This window comes from Pelodiscus sinensis, chromosome 1 (assembly GCF_052426305.1).
Source record: "Pelodiscus sinensis isolate ZL-2025 chromosome 1, ASM5242630v1, whole genome shotgun sequence".
In the NCBI taxonomy this organism is placed as follows: Eukaryota; Metazoa; Chordata; order Testudines; family Trionychidae; genus Pelodiscus; species Pelodiscus sinensis.
This window is the reverse complement of record NC_143052.1, coordinates 297886263-297899904: the sequence shown is the minus strand read 5'-3', so window position 1 is coordinate 297899904 and position 13642 is coordinate 297886263.

The following is a 13642-nucleotide window of genomic DNA, read 5'->3' as shown; positions in this document are numbered from 1 at the left end:
GCACCAAACCTCTGTTAGTGAGGGCTGGCATTTTCAATGTACAATACAAGGCAAGAGCAAACAACATATCACATCTAAAAGTTAACAGTAATCAATTGTTATTTATTTTCACTCTTCAAACCAGATAATTCTGTTACAATTGATTTGTGCACTTTTACAAGATTTATGGCTATTTTTATTTGTTTCCATTACATTTTCTAATTGAACAAAATCCTTTCAGTACCAGCTAAACTGGTTCATCTCTTCCTTATACTAAAGATTTCAATTCAGTTTGTTGCTTTGGAAGTGACAATTTTTTTAAAAAAAATCAGTTATTTCCAAGTTAAGTGTCCACAGGAGGAGTTACTGGTATGTTTGTAACAGTAAAATAATGCCAGCAAATTAACTCAGAATTAAGCGTGTTGATTCTGATTTCTCATCCCCGTCCTATCGTCTGTACATAATCTGCCATTGAGTAATAGCTCACTCCATGAGAATTCCTGGTGTGATCAATGCAGTATAGCTGTCAGAATCAGGCCTTACTTCAGCAATCATCATTTATCTGCAATAACACTGCCAAATGTTTAAAAGATCTTTAAGTGGCTGTCTTGTCACAAACCAATTCTACTGGCCAGATACACAGAGAAGCATTGGAATTCGAGTTCATCTGCAAATTCAATTCACATGCTAATGGACTCAATCGTGATGAAGGATGGTTGGGACACTATCAACCTACAGTCAATGAAGGTGCAAACAGCTCTTTGTGTAGATTCCTATGTCAGGAAGGTTACTATCAATTGACTTTGATTCTTATCTGCTTCGTTTTAACTACCCAACTTACTGTTTCCGTCTACCTTCCTGATTTTCTATACCCTCTGATCCCTGTCTCCAACCCCCTCCTTTTTTCCTCCCCTTCCCCTTCTTTCCTATTTATTTTGGGTCTATACATCCTAAACTCAAAACTCCAGTCATCTGAAGAAGTGGGTTGTGCCCACGAAAACTCATGATACCATCTACATATTTTGTTAGTCTATGAAGTGCTGCCAGACCATTTGTTGTTGTGTTTTGTTTTGTTTGTTTTATTTTTAGTATGTTACAATTTGTCACAATGCTGAAGACTTAAGTAGCATCCATGCAACTAGGTATGAATAATAAACATAGCCATAGAAGAAGTAGCAAATAGTAAATCTGATTAAAATAAAACTACTCATAAATTCAGGTTAAGTTCATTGAATAGTTTTAAATGCAAAAAACAATAGAAAACAATTTTTGGAAGTGTCTATATGAATCATTTTGACTTTGTTTCAAACTGACATTTTTTTAAATCAAATTTTCAATCTGAACTGATTCTACATGTTTTGATCCAAATTAGTATATTGTATTTTTCATTTAATCGAGAAAACCCCGGGGGAAGGTCAGTTTCAACCCCAATGGCAGTGATTTTTGTTGTTTTTTGTGCCTTTTAACTGAAGCTATAAGTCTTGGACTATGTCAGTTTTATAGATTCTAAGGCAAGAAGGACCTGCATAATACAAGCCACAGAACCTCACCCAGCAGTTTCTATAGCAAGTCCGTAATATCGGTTTCAGCTATAGCTTGGTTATTTAGAAATACATTATTTAAGGGCTTCAAATGCTGTATTATCCACCACTTTAGGAATATTGTTCCAATGGTTAAGTAGCCTCACTGTTAAAGTTCACTTTATTTCTGACTGAATTTGTCTAGTTTCAGATTCCAGCCACAGAGTTTTGCCTTTTTTCTGCTATACTGAGTTTATCTGTTAGGAATCTCAACTTCCTGTATTTGCAGACTATGATCAAATCACTACTATTTATTTAACCCAAGAAAATATTAAGATCTACTATATATTTTAGAGAGTGTGTGTGTGTCCATCCATCTGTCTGTGAATCCATTTGTTCAAGAACTCCTCCTAAACAGTAAGAGCTAGAACCACCAAATTTGGTATGCAGCTTTGTCTTATCATAACTTAAAGCAAGGTCAGGGTTTGGTTGGGCCAGGACAATGGGAAGTGCAAGGAATGTAATTGTTTCACATCAAATGGAAAGGGAGGGGAACCAAAAACTGCTTCACAGAATCATACCATAGTTTCCACAATCCAGAGTTGCAATTGGGCTGAGATAAACACAAGGAACTCCAGCCACAGTCTAAGGGTGCATCTATATTGCAGTGTTTTTCTGGAAAAACAATACTTGCATCCACACTGCCATTGAGTTCTTTCTACAAAAAGTCGAAAGAACGGAGGGTTTTTTCCGACAGCAGTAAACCTCATTATATGAGGAAAATACTTTTTCGGAAAAAGGTGTGTGTGGCTGCAGAAGGGAGAGTTCTTTCAAAAGAAGAGGCCTCCAGGAAATAACACAGGTGCCCTGGTGCCCACTCTGTCCAGACTAATCACATCAGTGTGGACACTATCTTTTGAAAAAGCACATCCCTTTTCAATGTGCTTTTGCTGTCTGGACACTCTCTTTCAAAATAAGCTTTTCTGGAAGATTTCTTCTGGAAAAGCTTCTTCCGAAAGACGCCTGCAGTCTAGACGTACCCTAAGTTTTGTGGATCATTAGAAACTCTAGAAAAAAATCTAGGATTAAATGAAAGAACCTCCTTCAAACATTCAGGATCCCTAGGTAGCTGCTACTGGCCCATCTTTACCTGCCTGGAATGAATCTATAGTAGCTATATGTGTGCTGCTAGAAACATATATACTTGTGACTTGGTCACATATGGATCAACCTCAATATTCATGTTAATGTACTTGGCTTATAAGCAAGTATAGCTGGTATCCATGTGCATCTTTCCTGTAATGCAATGGCACACACAATAAGCATGTTTCACCAAAATATAATTCTTGTAAAAGGAATATTTCTTTACTAAGTATTTGTAAAGGGATAGGTTAGAGGTGTGGTTCTATCCTACATGATTTGCGATGGCAATTCTTCTATAAAGTCAGTAGTGTCTTATCCCCAGTGTTATTTGTACGCTGTCAAAAGATACAAGGAATTGCTGTGAGAGCAGAGATTATACTGTGCCCAGGAGCTGCATTCTCAAGATACATCTACATTGCAGTAAAAAACATGCAGCACACTCAGAGCCCAGGTCAATTCGCTCAGGTTTGCAGGGCTATAAATTTCAGTGTAGATGCTCAGGCTGGGGCTTGACCCCAGGCTCTGGGACCCACCCACTTCACTGGGTCTTATAGCTCAGGCTCCAGATTGAGCACAAATGTCTACACTGCAATTTTTAGCCCCACAGCCTAAGCCAGCTGAGCTAGGCCTGTCATGGAAGTGCCATGCAGGTCTCTTATTGCAGTGGAGACATACCTTCCATGGGGCTTGTGACAGATGATGCTATCAGATTAAAATAGCTTTGGATAATCAATAAAATAGGTTAAAAGCTGGATAAACAGTTGAAGATAATTTTTAAGAAGCTAAGAACATAAGAACAGCGATACTCAATCAGAGCAAACATCCATCTTGCTTAGTGTCCTGTCTTCCTACAGTGGCCAATGCCAGGTGCCCAAGAAGGAATGAACAGAACAGGTAATTGTTAGGACATAGATTTTCAGGCCTGTCTGTAAAGGCCTATATAAGATCCAAGAATTAAAATCACAGTCTGAGGCCTCATTCTTGAGCTCTAAGGCCTTTAGTTAAGCAGCAGGGGTTGGGAAACCAGTCTTGGCACATTCCAAACAGTCCTATTGAATATTGCTTGGTTATTATGCTCTCCATCTCTATTGTTTATCTGTATAGCTCTGTCTAGTTCTTTGATTATTTCTATTTCCTGTATCGAAATGTTTCTTGGTATAAACCAATTAAGGAGGTGGGATATAATTGGTTAGATAATCATGATACAATATGTTAGGATTGGTTAGTTACATTACAGTAGAATGATTGGTTAAGGTGCACCTGAAAATATTACTATATAAGGAACAAATAGGAAGTGAGCAGGGGGGAAAAAACCAAGGGAAAAAGGAAAGGATTTGGGGTTAGCTTCCAGCAAGCACAATAACATTGAATTGTTTGCATCTCCAGACTTCGGGTGGTGGTGTTTTCTGTTCACATGAGAAGGACCAAGGAAGCAGGTGGATGAAGGGATAAGCCCTCTAACAGTAATCATGAAATGATCCATCGCAGTTGTACATGTTTTGCGATAGCTTCTGACAAAGGCTAGGGACACCATTCCTTCCCGTTCTGGCTAATAGCCATTGATGGACCTAGCCTCCATCGTTGCTACATTTTAATTAACTTGAAAAACATCACATACTATACTGTATCCTCATGTAAATACATGACCCAGCAGATAGTACCTGCTTTTTCACTTTTTAACCTGTCATCAGTAATGTGAATAAAAATAAACGTGATCCTTTCTGTTGGGTCATTTTCTTGTTACAAAATGGGGAGAACAGAGTGAACAATCAGAAAAGTTTGGCTATGAAATTCTGATGTCAGAGAGAGGAATTTCCATTCCAATTTTCTGACACAGCTCATGGGGTAATTGAGTAGATAACAGTAGATTTCAAAGGCTTTTACCTCCCAGCCTTTGGTTGTGGTTGTAATTCAGATAGGTAGTCATTTCCACCTCAGAGCAGTGTAGTGGCTTCTATGATATTCAGTTTCAGCCTAATTTCTAATAGGTGTTCACATCACAAAACCTTGCCACAACTGGCAGTCTTGGTGACATTGTCACAAGAGGGGACACCTACAGAAGAATCCTGGATACTGAACTATCCAAGACATACGGTTTCAAATCAGGATAAAAAACACAGGCGCTGATGAGCACGACATTTATAGTATGAAAGAGAAAGAGAATTTGAGAGGAACCAGTATAAATTGTTGGATTTTAGATATAGCTATATCATAATTCCTTGGGTTTTGGCTGTTTTAATGCTGCATTAGGATAGTGTGGATGCCAATTAGTTTGGGAAAGAGTGGAGTACTAATAATTATTATACTATGGTATTGCCCTAAGGTCCTATTAGAGATTGAGGTTATTCACTCTGCTCGGTGCTATACAGTCATAGAAAACTAACAGTGCTTTTCCTGATGGGCTAACGTTCTAAAGACCGAACATTGTGGGTACCCAAGAACTCCCATTACACCAATCTAACAAACACTAATACTTGCTATATTAAGGTATTTGCTAGCTTTATGGAGTTTTCATTTCTCCTCTCTCTTCTGGTTGTGGGATGTGCTGCTTGAGATAGGGAAGGGACAGTACTAGCATAGTGGAAAGGCTTTATCAAAGGAGCAAAATGTTTTCAGCCTGACCAAAAGGTCAAAAGTCTCCAGATTATTATCTCATTATTATTTGAGTTTCAAACATGTGTTTGGCACAGTATAATACACAAAAACAGTGTTCAACCCAAAGAGTTTGCCATCTAAAATGTAGGTGCAGAGAAAACATTGGAGAAAAAAATCAACAGATGGGGAATTCTGAGCAACTTTTAAAATGGTTTATTTTGTATGAATTTGCTTGTGGATCTTATGAAATGGGTTTTTTTCTTTTTTTCATTGTGTGCTTATATATGCACTCAGGTAAAAAGCATTCAAAATATAATTAGACTTATAGTGCGATTTAATGGAGGCATGAGTCCATGAGACAGATTGGAAACATATCCTCTCACTGGGTCATGCTTCAGATGAGCAAAGTCAAATTAAATGTGATCAACATTTGCATGCATTCAGAGCGTTAGATGGATGCTCTTCTCATGTTAGCAGTTTCAAATCTGAAGCACAGATTAGATTCCAAATCAAATGTGGCAATTGGTGATATGTAACTAAGTACAAACACACACACAGCCTGACTTGGCATTTGATCAATTTTCTGTTGCTAGATCTTGTTTCCTCTGTAAGAAAGACAGAAAAAGGCAGGAAAGGCATGCTTTCATGAAGCATAATAATTAAAACGGGCTAAACTCTGAATGGATAAGTGTTGAAAAAATGCTGCTGCTGCTTTACTCCTAGCTAAGAATTTATTAGCCTTTAATATAGATAATCAAACACCAGCTGGGGAGTTGATGAAGGATAAAATGAAAGGGACATTATCAACTTAAAAATCACAGGCCGAGATAGATTGGCTTGGTTCATGGTTGTTATGCAGTCAGTGTAGTTTGGCTGCTGGATTTGGTTGAGTTCCCTGCTGGATGTTTTAGTAAGTTGAAGGATTTTTGGAGCCAGGGTAAATGCATTGGGGTCTCTCTTTTTATGCAGTGAAAAAAAATTAAAACCTGACCTTGCTCTCCCTCCCAGGTGGGGACTCAAGCCTGGACTCCACAGTCTGGTTGAGCTTTGCATCTGCAGATCAATGGGCATCCCCATTCTGCAGCCACTACACTGACGCATGGGGGTTGCCAGCCCCAATGCTCGCTCTGGAGTTGAAGCTGGTTCAGTATCTCACATATACACTCAGCCTGGGTTGACAATCCCCTCCCCTCAACGTCCCCAAGCAAAATACAAAATAATAATAGTAATAATGATGGGAACAATTTAGATCCTTGAAACCCACTGGGTCCAGTTCCATGCAGGCATCTGTTATTTTGGGTTGCTGAGTGAGTCGTGGTCCTCCCATTTCTCTCCTTCATGTAGGCAGATCCATTGGAAGTAATGCTAACCAAGGGCAGTAATAGTCTCCCAGCTCCCTAGGAAAGGAAAACAGAGGAATTAGGATTCTGTGGGGAACCCATTGTCAGCTCTATAGTTCATTACCATTGAGTGATCGAGCCTTTTGCCATACTAGCCTGACCATCCTCCCAGGACTGATTAGGCCAGCATGTCCCCCCCATCAGTGGCTTCGCTATTTCATGTTTGCTTTTTTTGCCACAGCATCACACTGCTGACTCATATTCAGCTTGTGGTCCACTATAACCCCTAGATCCCTTTTTGCCGTACTTTAAGTATCACCATGATATAAATGTTAAATAACTGTTATTTAACAAGAGGCAAGGTTTCTCCTTTTTTATTTGGGCTTTTTTTAAATTGTTCTCAAACTACTCTGCAACTATATTTTGTATTATTTGCAATCTATCTATTAAACAAGAAGTCTTTGTTCAAGGACTCTGGAATCTATGATCATTTTGTACCATATTTCAGCAAATATATTAATCGTATTTAAGATACAGTCAATTACTCACGTTAATTGCTTTTGTAATCTGCTGAATCGTTTGACCCGCCGCATGTGTTTGTTTGAAATGAGTTGATCTTATAGAAAATCATAACCTCTTAGCTTTGATTTCCCAGCTCCTTCTGCCCCCACACATGCAGAACATGTTGAAGAATATCTGAAAAATGCTTAATAAGTACAATGAAGTGAATACCTTCCACACATATTCTGATTTTAAAATGAAATTCCTGTGACAGTATCCATGTGCCTTTTGTGTTCATTTTCCATACATAGTTTGCAAACATTAAGCAAATAATTCCCTTCAGCCAGCTGCGATAGGAGTTTTCCCCATTCCAATGCTGCTGCTGCTGCTGCTGCTGCTGCTGCTTCACTGCTACTATTTTATTATTAATTTGTATTAAGGTAACATTTAAGTTGCTTTCATCTTCATGAACAGTTACATATTTTAAAACATTTCTCCTGAGCTATTCCCTGGGCACAGGTGAGCAGAATTGGTTTCTGGTTTGTATTGCTGTAATAAATATCTAAGAATACTAAAGTGGGGATTTTTAAGAGTCCATTGAAATACATGGTGTAATGCTGTGTATAAGAAAGGTGACCATTTACATCACTAAGGTTACATAATTTCCATAAGTCTGCTATAAAGTATGTCATATAAGGCATTAAGTGGAAAGGTATCATTTGCTAAGTATGATTATCCTGTTTAAGGACATGTCTCATCTCTATCTAAAGTTGTGAATGTAGTCTGTATACTTGTATCTCAAACACATGTTCTGTTCTTGGATGACACTTCTCTCCTGAATCACTAATGATAACAGTGCTAACAAGCAGGTGCCTGACGCACAGGAGGAAGGATGGACTTTTTGCTGAAATCTGATTTCAGGGGTGTTTAGGGTTTAAGTGGAAACTTTTGCACAATGTTGGTTAAGACTCACATATTTTTTACACTTGTATGGTCTCAGATAGAATGGAAATGAGACCTTCAAACATATTGAGATTGTTAGTTTGCTCTAGTGAAAGGAGGAATATTTTCAATGAAGGACTAAATTATTTGAAGTGAAATCCCCAGCTGCACTGAAGTCAGTGGCAAAACTCTTACTGACTACAATTAAACTAGTATTTCATGCTACACCAATTAATTTCATTTTATTAATGCTATTAATATGACCACACTGCCCAGAGACACTGTCACAATCAGGACCCTGCTGTGCTAGCTACTGTAACAAACTTAGTGGTAGGTATTCCTGCACCAAGGGGTTATTAACACTTGGATGTGTTGTTTCTGCTGCTGCAGAATGTCTGCTGTTTACAAGCTGTAGAGCTGACCTGTCAGGGTGTGTCTAGACTACATGTTTTTTTTTCAAAAAAATTTCACCTGCGTCTAGACTGCAGCCACGTTCTTTCAAAAGTAAAGTTTTTTCGATCGCGGTAAACCTCATTTTATGAGGAACAATGCCTTTTTTCGAAAGTACTCTTGAAAAAAAGGTGCTATTGAATGCAAACTGTGCTTTTGTGAAAGAGAGTGTCTAGACTCTCTTTCGAAAAAGCGGCTCGCTTTTTCGAAAAATCTGCTTGTAGTCTCGATGCTCTTTTTCGAAAGAGTCTTGTAGTCTAGACAGTGGCAGATATAGGGCAAGGTGAGCGGGGAGGCTGCCCTGGGCCCCGTGCTGCAATAGGCCCCGCGCTGAGCTGCTGCGTGGGTCCCAAACGGCCGCTTGAGCTGCTTGCTCCCGCGTGGCAGCACAGCTGAACAGCGCAGAACTCAGCCAAGCGCCACAGCAGGAGGCGAAGAGGGGTGGGGCGGTGATGTACACGGCCAGGGGGTGGGAGGTGAAGGGCATGACAGAGGCTCCAGGTCCCTCCCCCTGGCTGTGTACATCACCGCCCCGCCCCCCTTTGCCTTCCACCACGGCGCTCTGTTGAGTTCTGCATTATTCAGCCAGGATGCTGCGCGGGGCCCAAACGACTGTTTGGGCTTCATGAGTGAGAGGCAGGAGGAGGAGGATTAAGGAGAAGAGAAATAGAGAGTGAGGCAGGAGGAGGAGAAGAAGAAAGAGAGAGTGAGGCAGGAAGAGAAGAGAAAGAGAGTGTGAGGCAGGAGGAGGAGAAGAGAAAGAGAGAGTGAGGCAGGCGGGGGAGGAGAAGAGAAAGAGAGAGTGAGGCAGGAGGGGGAGGAGACTTAAATACAAATGAAAATTTTTAATTATTAATGCAGAATTTTGTTTAAGAATGACTTACAATATAATTAAAATAAAAATTATCCAACTAAATTAAGTTTCTATCAAATTTACCCAATTCACATTTAATTGAAAGTAAAGCCTTCAATTTGCACATTTGACACCTTTTTTCTATTTTTTCTCCAAAGGGGGGCCCCCGTAAAATTGTGCTGCCCTAGGCCCCGCAAAACTCTCATCCGCCCCTGAATCTAGATGTACTGTAAGTGAATAGATTTTTTACATATAATGTTAGCACTACTATTCAAGTTTCCTTCTGACATTAATGCAGGTTCTCCAAACAAAAGGTGAGACATTCCCCTTATCCTTTTTATTTTGTCAACAGAAAAGATAAAAGGACTTACTGATATGCAGACTTATTACCATTACACAGAGATTGCAGAGGACTGGAAAAGGACAAATATAGTGCCAGTCTATAAAAGGGAAATAAGGGCTACCCAGGGAATTACAGACCAGTCAGCTTAACTTCTGTACCCAGAAAGATAATGGAGCAAATAATTAAGCAATCCATTTGCAAACACCTAGAAGATAAGAAGGTAATAAGTAATAGCATAGATTTGTCAAGAACAAATCATATGAAACCAGCCTAATATCTTTTTTTAACAGGGTAACAAGTTTAGTAGAGATGGGGGAAGTCATAGATGTGGGATATCTTGACTGTAGTAAGACTTTTGATACTGTCTCTCATGACCTCATAAACAAACTAAGGAAATCCAACCTAGATGGAATGACTAGCAGGTTGATGTGTAACTGATTGGAGTAGTTATCAGTAGTTCACAACCAACATGAAAGGGCACAATGAGTGGAGCTCAGCGGGAATCGGTTCTGGGTCCAATTCTGTTCAATATCTTTATCAATGACTTAGATAATGCCATAGAGAGCATACTCATGAAGTTTGCAGACAATGTTAATGGAGGCGTTGCAAATGCTTTGGAAGATAAGATTATAATTTAAAATGATCTGAACAAATTTATTACCATTTTAAATTATAATCTTTAGATTATAGAAATGTGCTGAAGTACATAGGCTGAAATTCAATGAAGACAAATGCAAAGTACTTCATTTAGGAAGCAACAATCAGTTGCATCCATACAGAATGGGAAATGACTGCCTAGGAACGAGTATTACAGAAAGAGGTCTAGGGATTTCCCATCTGTGAGCAGAGTGAGGTTTGTCTTGTGCACCCACATTGACGTCATGTGCGCTTGTTAGGCTGTGCACCACTGTGGCATTCACCAGTTATGAACACATATACAATAAACCAAGGGATCATTATCAAAGTGGATGATCCTGTGGTACAGGAATTACGGCAGGAGGGTGGGAGTTGAGGGGGAAACTCAGGCCACGGGGTGCAGGATTCAGGGTGAGGGGGAGCTCAGGATGGGGGAGCTGAGAGGTTGGGGAGGTGGTAGCTCCTCACTGGGGGGAGGCTGAAGCTGGGCTGCCCTTTCATCTAGTGGTTCCTTCCAGGGGATAGGCCCATAACTGGGCTGCTCGGCCCCCCAGGAAGCTGTTTGCTGGGGAGGAAAGCAGAGATGAAGGGTCTGCAGCAGCTATTTATGGGAAAAAGGGCTAGGGCTGGGGCTGGGCTGCTCGGGTCCCTCGACCCATGGGTAAGGGGGGAACTGGGGCTGACTGGCAGCTCCTGGGGCAAGGTAGCCAGGGCTGGTGGCTGCCCACCTAGACAGTGCTGTTGCCGCCACCTCCCCCAACTGTGAGGCTCCAGCCCCAGCCCCGGCCACTGAAGCAGTCACCCCCAGCAACACACCTGGGCCATGGCCTCCGGCCCACTCTCACTGGAACCAGAGGCAGAGGCTGCCCCAGCAGGGACGGCCTCACCACGCCCCAGCTCCAGCCGGAGCAAACAGGGGCAGGGCAGCCTGCCCACTGTCATGTGCCCCCCAGAACCCACCACCACTCAGCTACCGGTCCAGCAGGAAAGTGAGTGGTGGTGAGTGCTGCCGTGCAGCTCTGCAGCCGAGGTGCATGGGCCTAAAATTTGTTGTGCGCAGCCGTGCAGGTGCCTAGCTTAGAGGGAACCCTAATTGTGGGATCTCCATAATTGTAGAGATAATTTTTAAGAATAGGTTAGACAAAGACCTTTTAGAGATGGACTAGATCAGGGGTGGGCAAAATATGCCTGCAGGCTTTATCTGGCCCACCAAGCTACTGGCTCTGCTCTGCAGCCCAGTGGGAGCCCCATCCGACAGGTGCCCTGCCTACTCCTGCCCTGCATGAGCAGCTGGCGGCAGAGGCCATGTGTCTTTCTCTGAACACTGTGAACCTGGGGCGAGGGGCTTCACTGCACTCATCCCCTACACAATCTTGCAGCTGCCACTGGAAGCTGCCTGTTTGCAGGACAGGTAGTGCATAAAGTGTTCCCCCACCCCAGCTCCCAGCTTTCTGAGAAGCACATGGCCTCTCCAGCCAGCTGCTCTGAGCAACCTGTGGAGGAAGGACAGGGAGGAAGCCTGTCTGAGGAACTTGCTGGGCTGCTGGTTGGGAGTTGCCCGGGCATGTGCCTTCTGGCCACAGCCTGCCTCTGGCACCCCAGCCTGTGCCTACCCTCTTGCTCCACTACTCCCTCACATACTCTGCACCCCAATCACCTGTATATTTGTTCTGGGTCACAAACCCCTCCCAGACTCTGCACCTCCTGCTACATCCCTCGGCCAGGTCAGAATTCTCTCCAGTATCCATACCTTCTCCTGACCCAGATCACAATCCCCTCCTGCATCCCAATACCTTACCCCAAGTTCCTTCTGCACCCAGATCCTGCACCTTCTCCATTAATATCATGGAAGAGCGCTGCCCTTGCCAACTTACCAAATTCTGGGAGTGTTCCCCCCACCCCCCATCAAAAATTATTGTCTGCCTCTGGTTTAGATAATACTTGATCCTGCCCTGATCACAGAGGACTGGACGACAGGATCTTTTGAGGTCCCTTACAGTCTTACTCTATGATTTACCCTATTAATTACTTATTATTCCATTTTGCTCCAGTGAAATAGAAGGCATCTTTTGGTAGCTATTCTATATACTGTATTCCTCTTTTATTCAGTAGATCCAGCCTTACTGGCATGCTTACCTGGTAACTGGTTAACGAGCGGGGAGCACAGGCCCCTCTCCTGCTGTGGTCAGGTGGAGCAACTGCTCCCCCCCTCCCACCTAGCACTTAGTGGGACCCCAGCTGGCTGGAGTTGCCCCATGGTGCAGCAGCCCCACCCTCCACGGCGTGGGCTGTCCAGACCCCAATTAACTGGTTAAACAGTTAAAATCATATAATTTAACTGATTAACTTTGAAAAGGGTATTTATATGCCTAGTTTCAACAGGACTGGACTCATAATTAGTTATCCTGTCTGTTTGTGGATCCTATATTATAATTCATGTAAAAATTAATAGGTTTCAGGTTACAAATCGAAACAATTTTCTAAGATGTTTCTTAAACTCAGACTTCACACTTGAATTAATTGTTCTCCTTTCCCTTCTTGGAAACACAGGAATTCTTTCCTATAGATGCTGTGTTGAAAAGCAGCAAGCTCTGGTACAGTATGAAACTGCCTGACCCTGTCAGCAGCTGGTACTAGTAATTTATTGCCATGTTTCAAAAAGGTTTTACCCTGGTCTCAAATTTGGGCCTGCAGATTTTGTGCACACTAGTTTTGGAGATTACTGCTTGTGGCACACATACGTTTGCTCCCACAAAAGCAAAGCAGTACAGCTGCAAATGGCATTTTTCCCCAAGAAAATCACAGACATCTAATTACCTGATTTGCATGCAAAAGAGCTACTTGCATTCACAGCTCTGAAATCTGGAGCACACAACGCTGTGCGCCCAAAATCTTGCACATGTGACTGTAGAAGAGGCTGAATGAAACTGTCTTTTTGCTTTTATTCTGGGGTGCAAAAATAGTGTCCTCGTGGAATGTTTCACCACTTCCTCCTCCTGCCTCAAAGAACAGAAGTGCTGGGGGGAAAATATTCCTGAGCTTAGAGGCAAGAAAAGTGAACAATAGAGGCCAGCATGATGCCTTAGAAGCACTTCAGGGAATTGACATATCCTAATATGTAAACTTCATGTATAAAGTCAGAGCTGAAATTTCTGTTTCATGAAGGGTAATTTGCAGACTTCATTCACTTTGCAAAAATGAGGCATTAAAAGAAAAATAGGCAGTTGGTGGGTTGGTGGTAGTAAGTCAGTGCTAGCCTGCTGTTGCCAACATGTCTCGTCAAAGTACTCAGACTGATTGATGTTAAGGGCTAGAGAGAGAGAGATTCAGACAGGACATA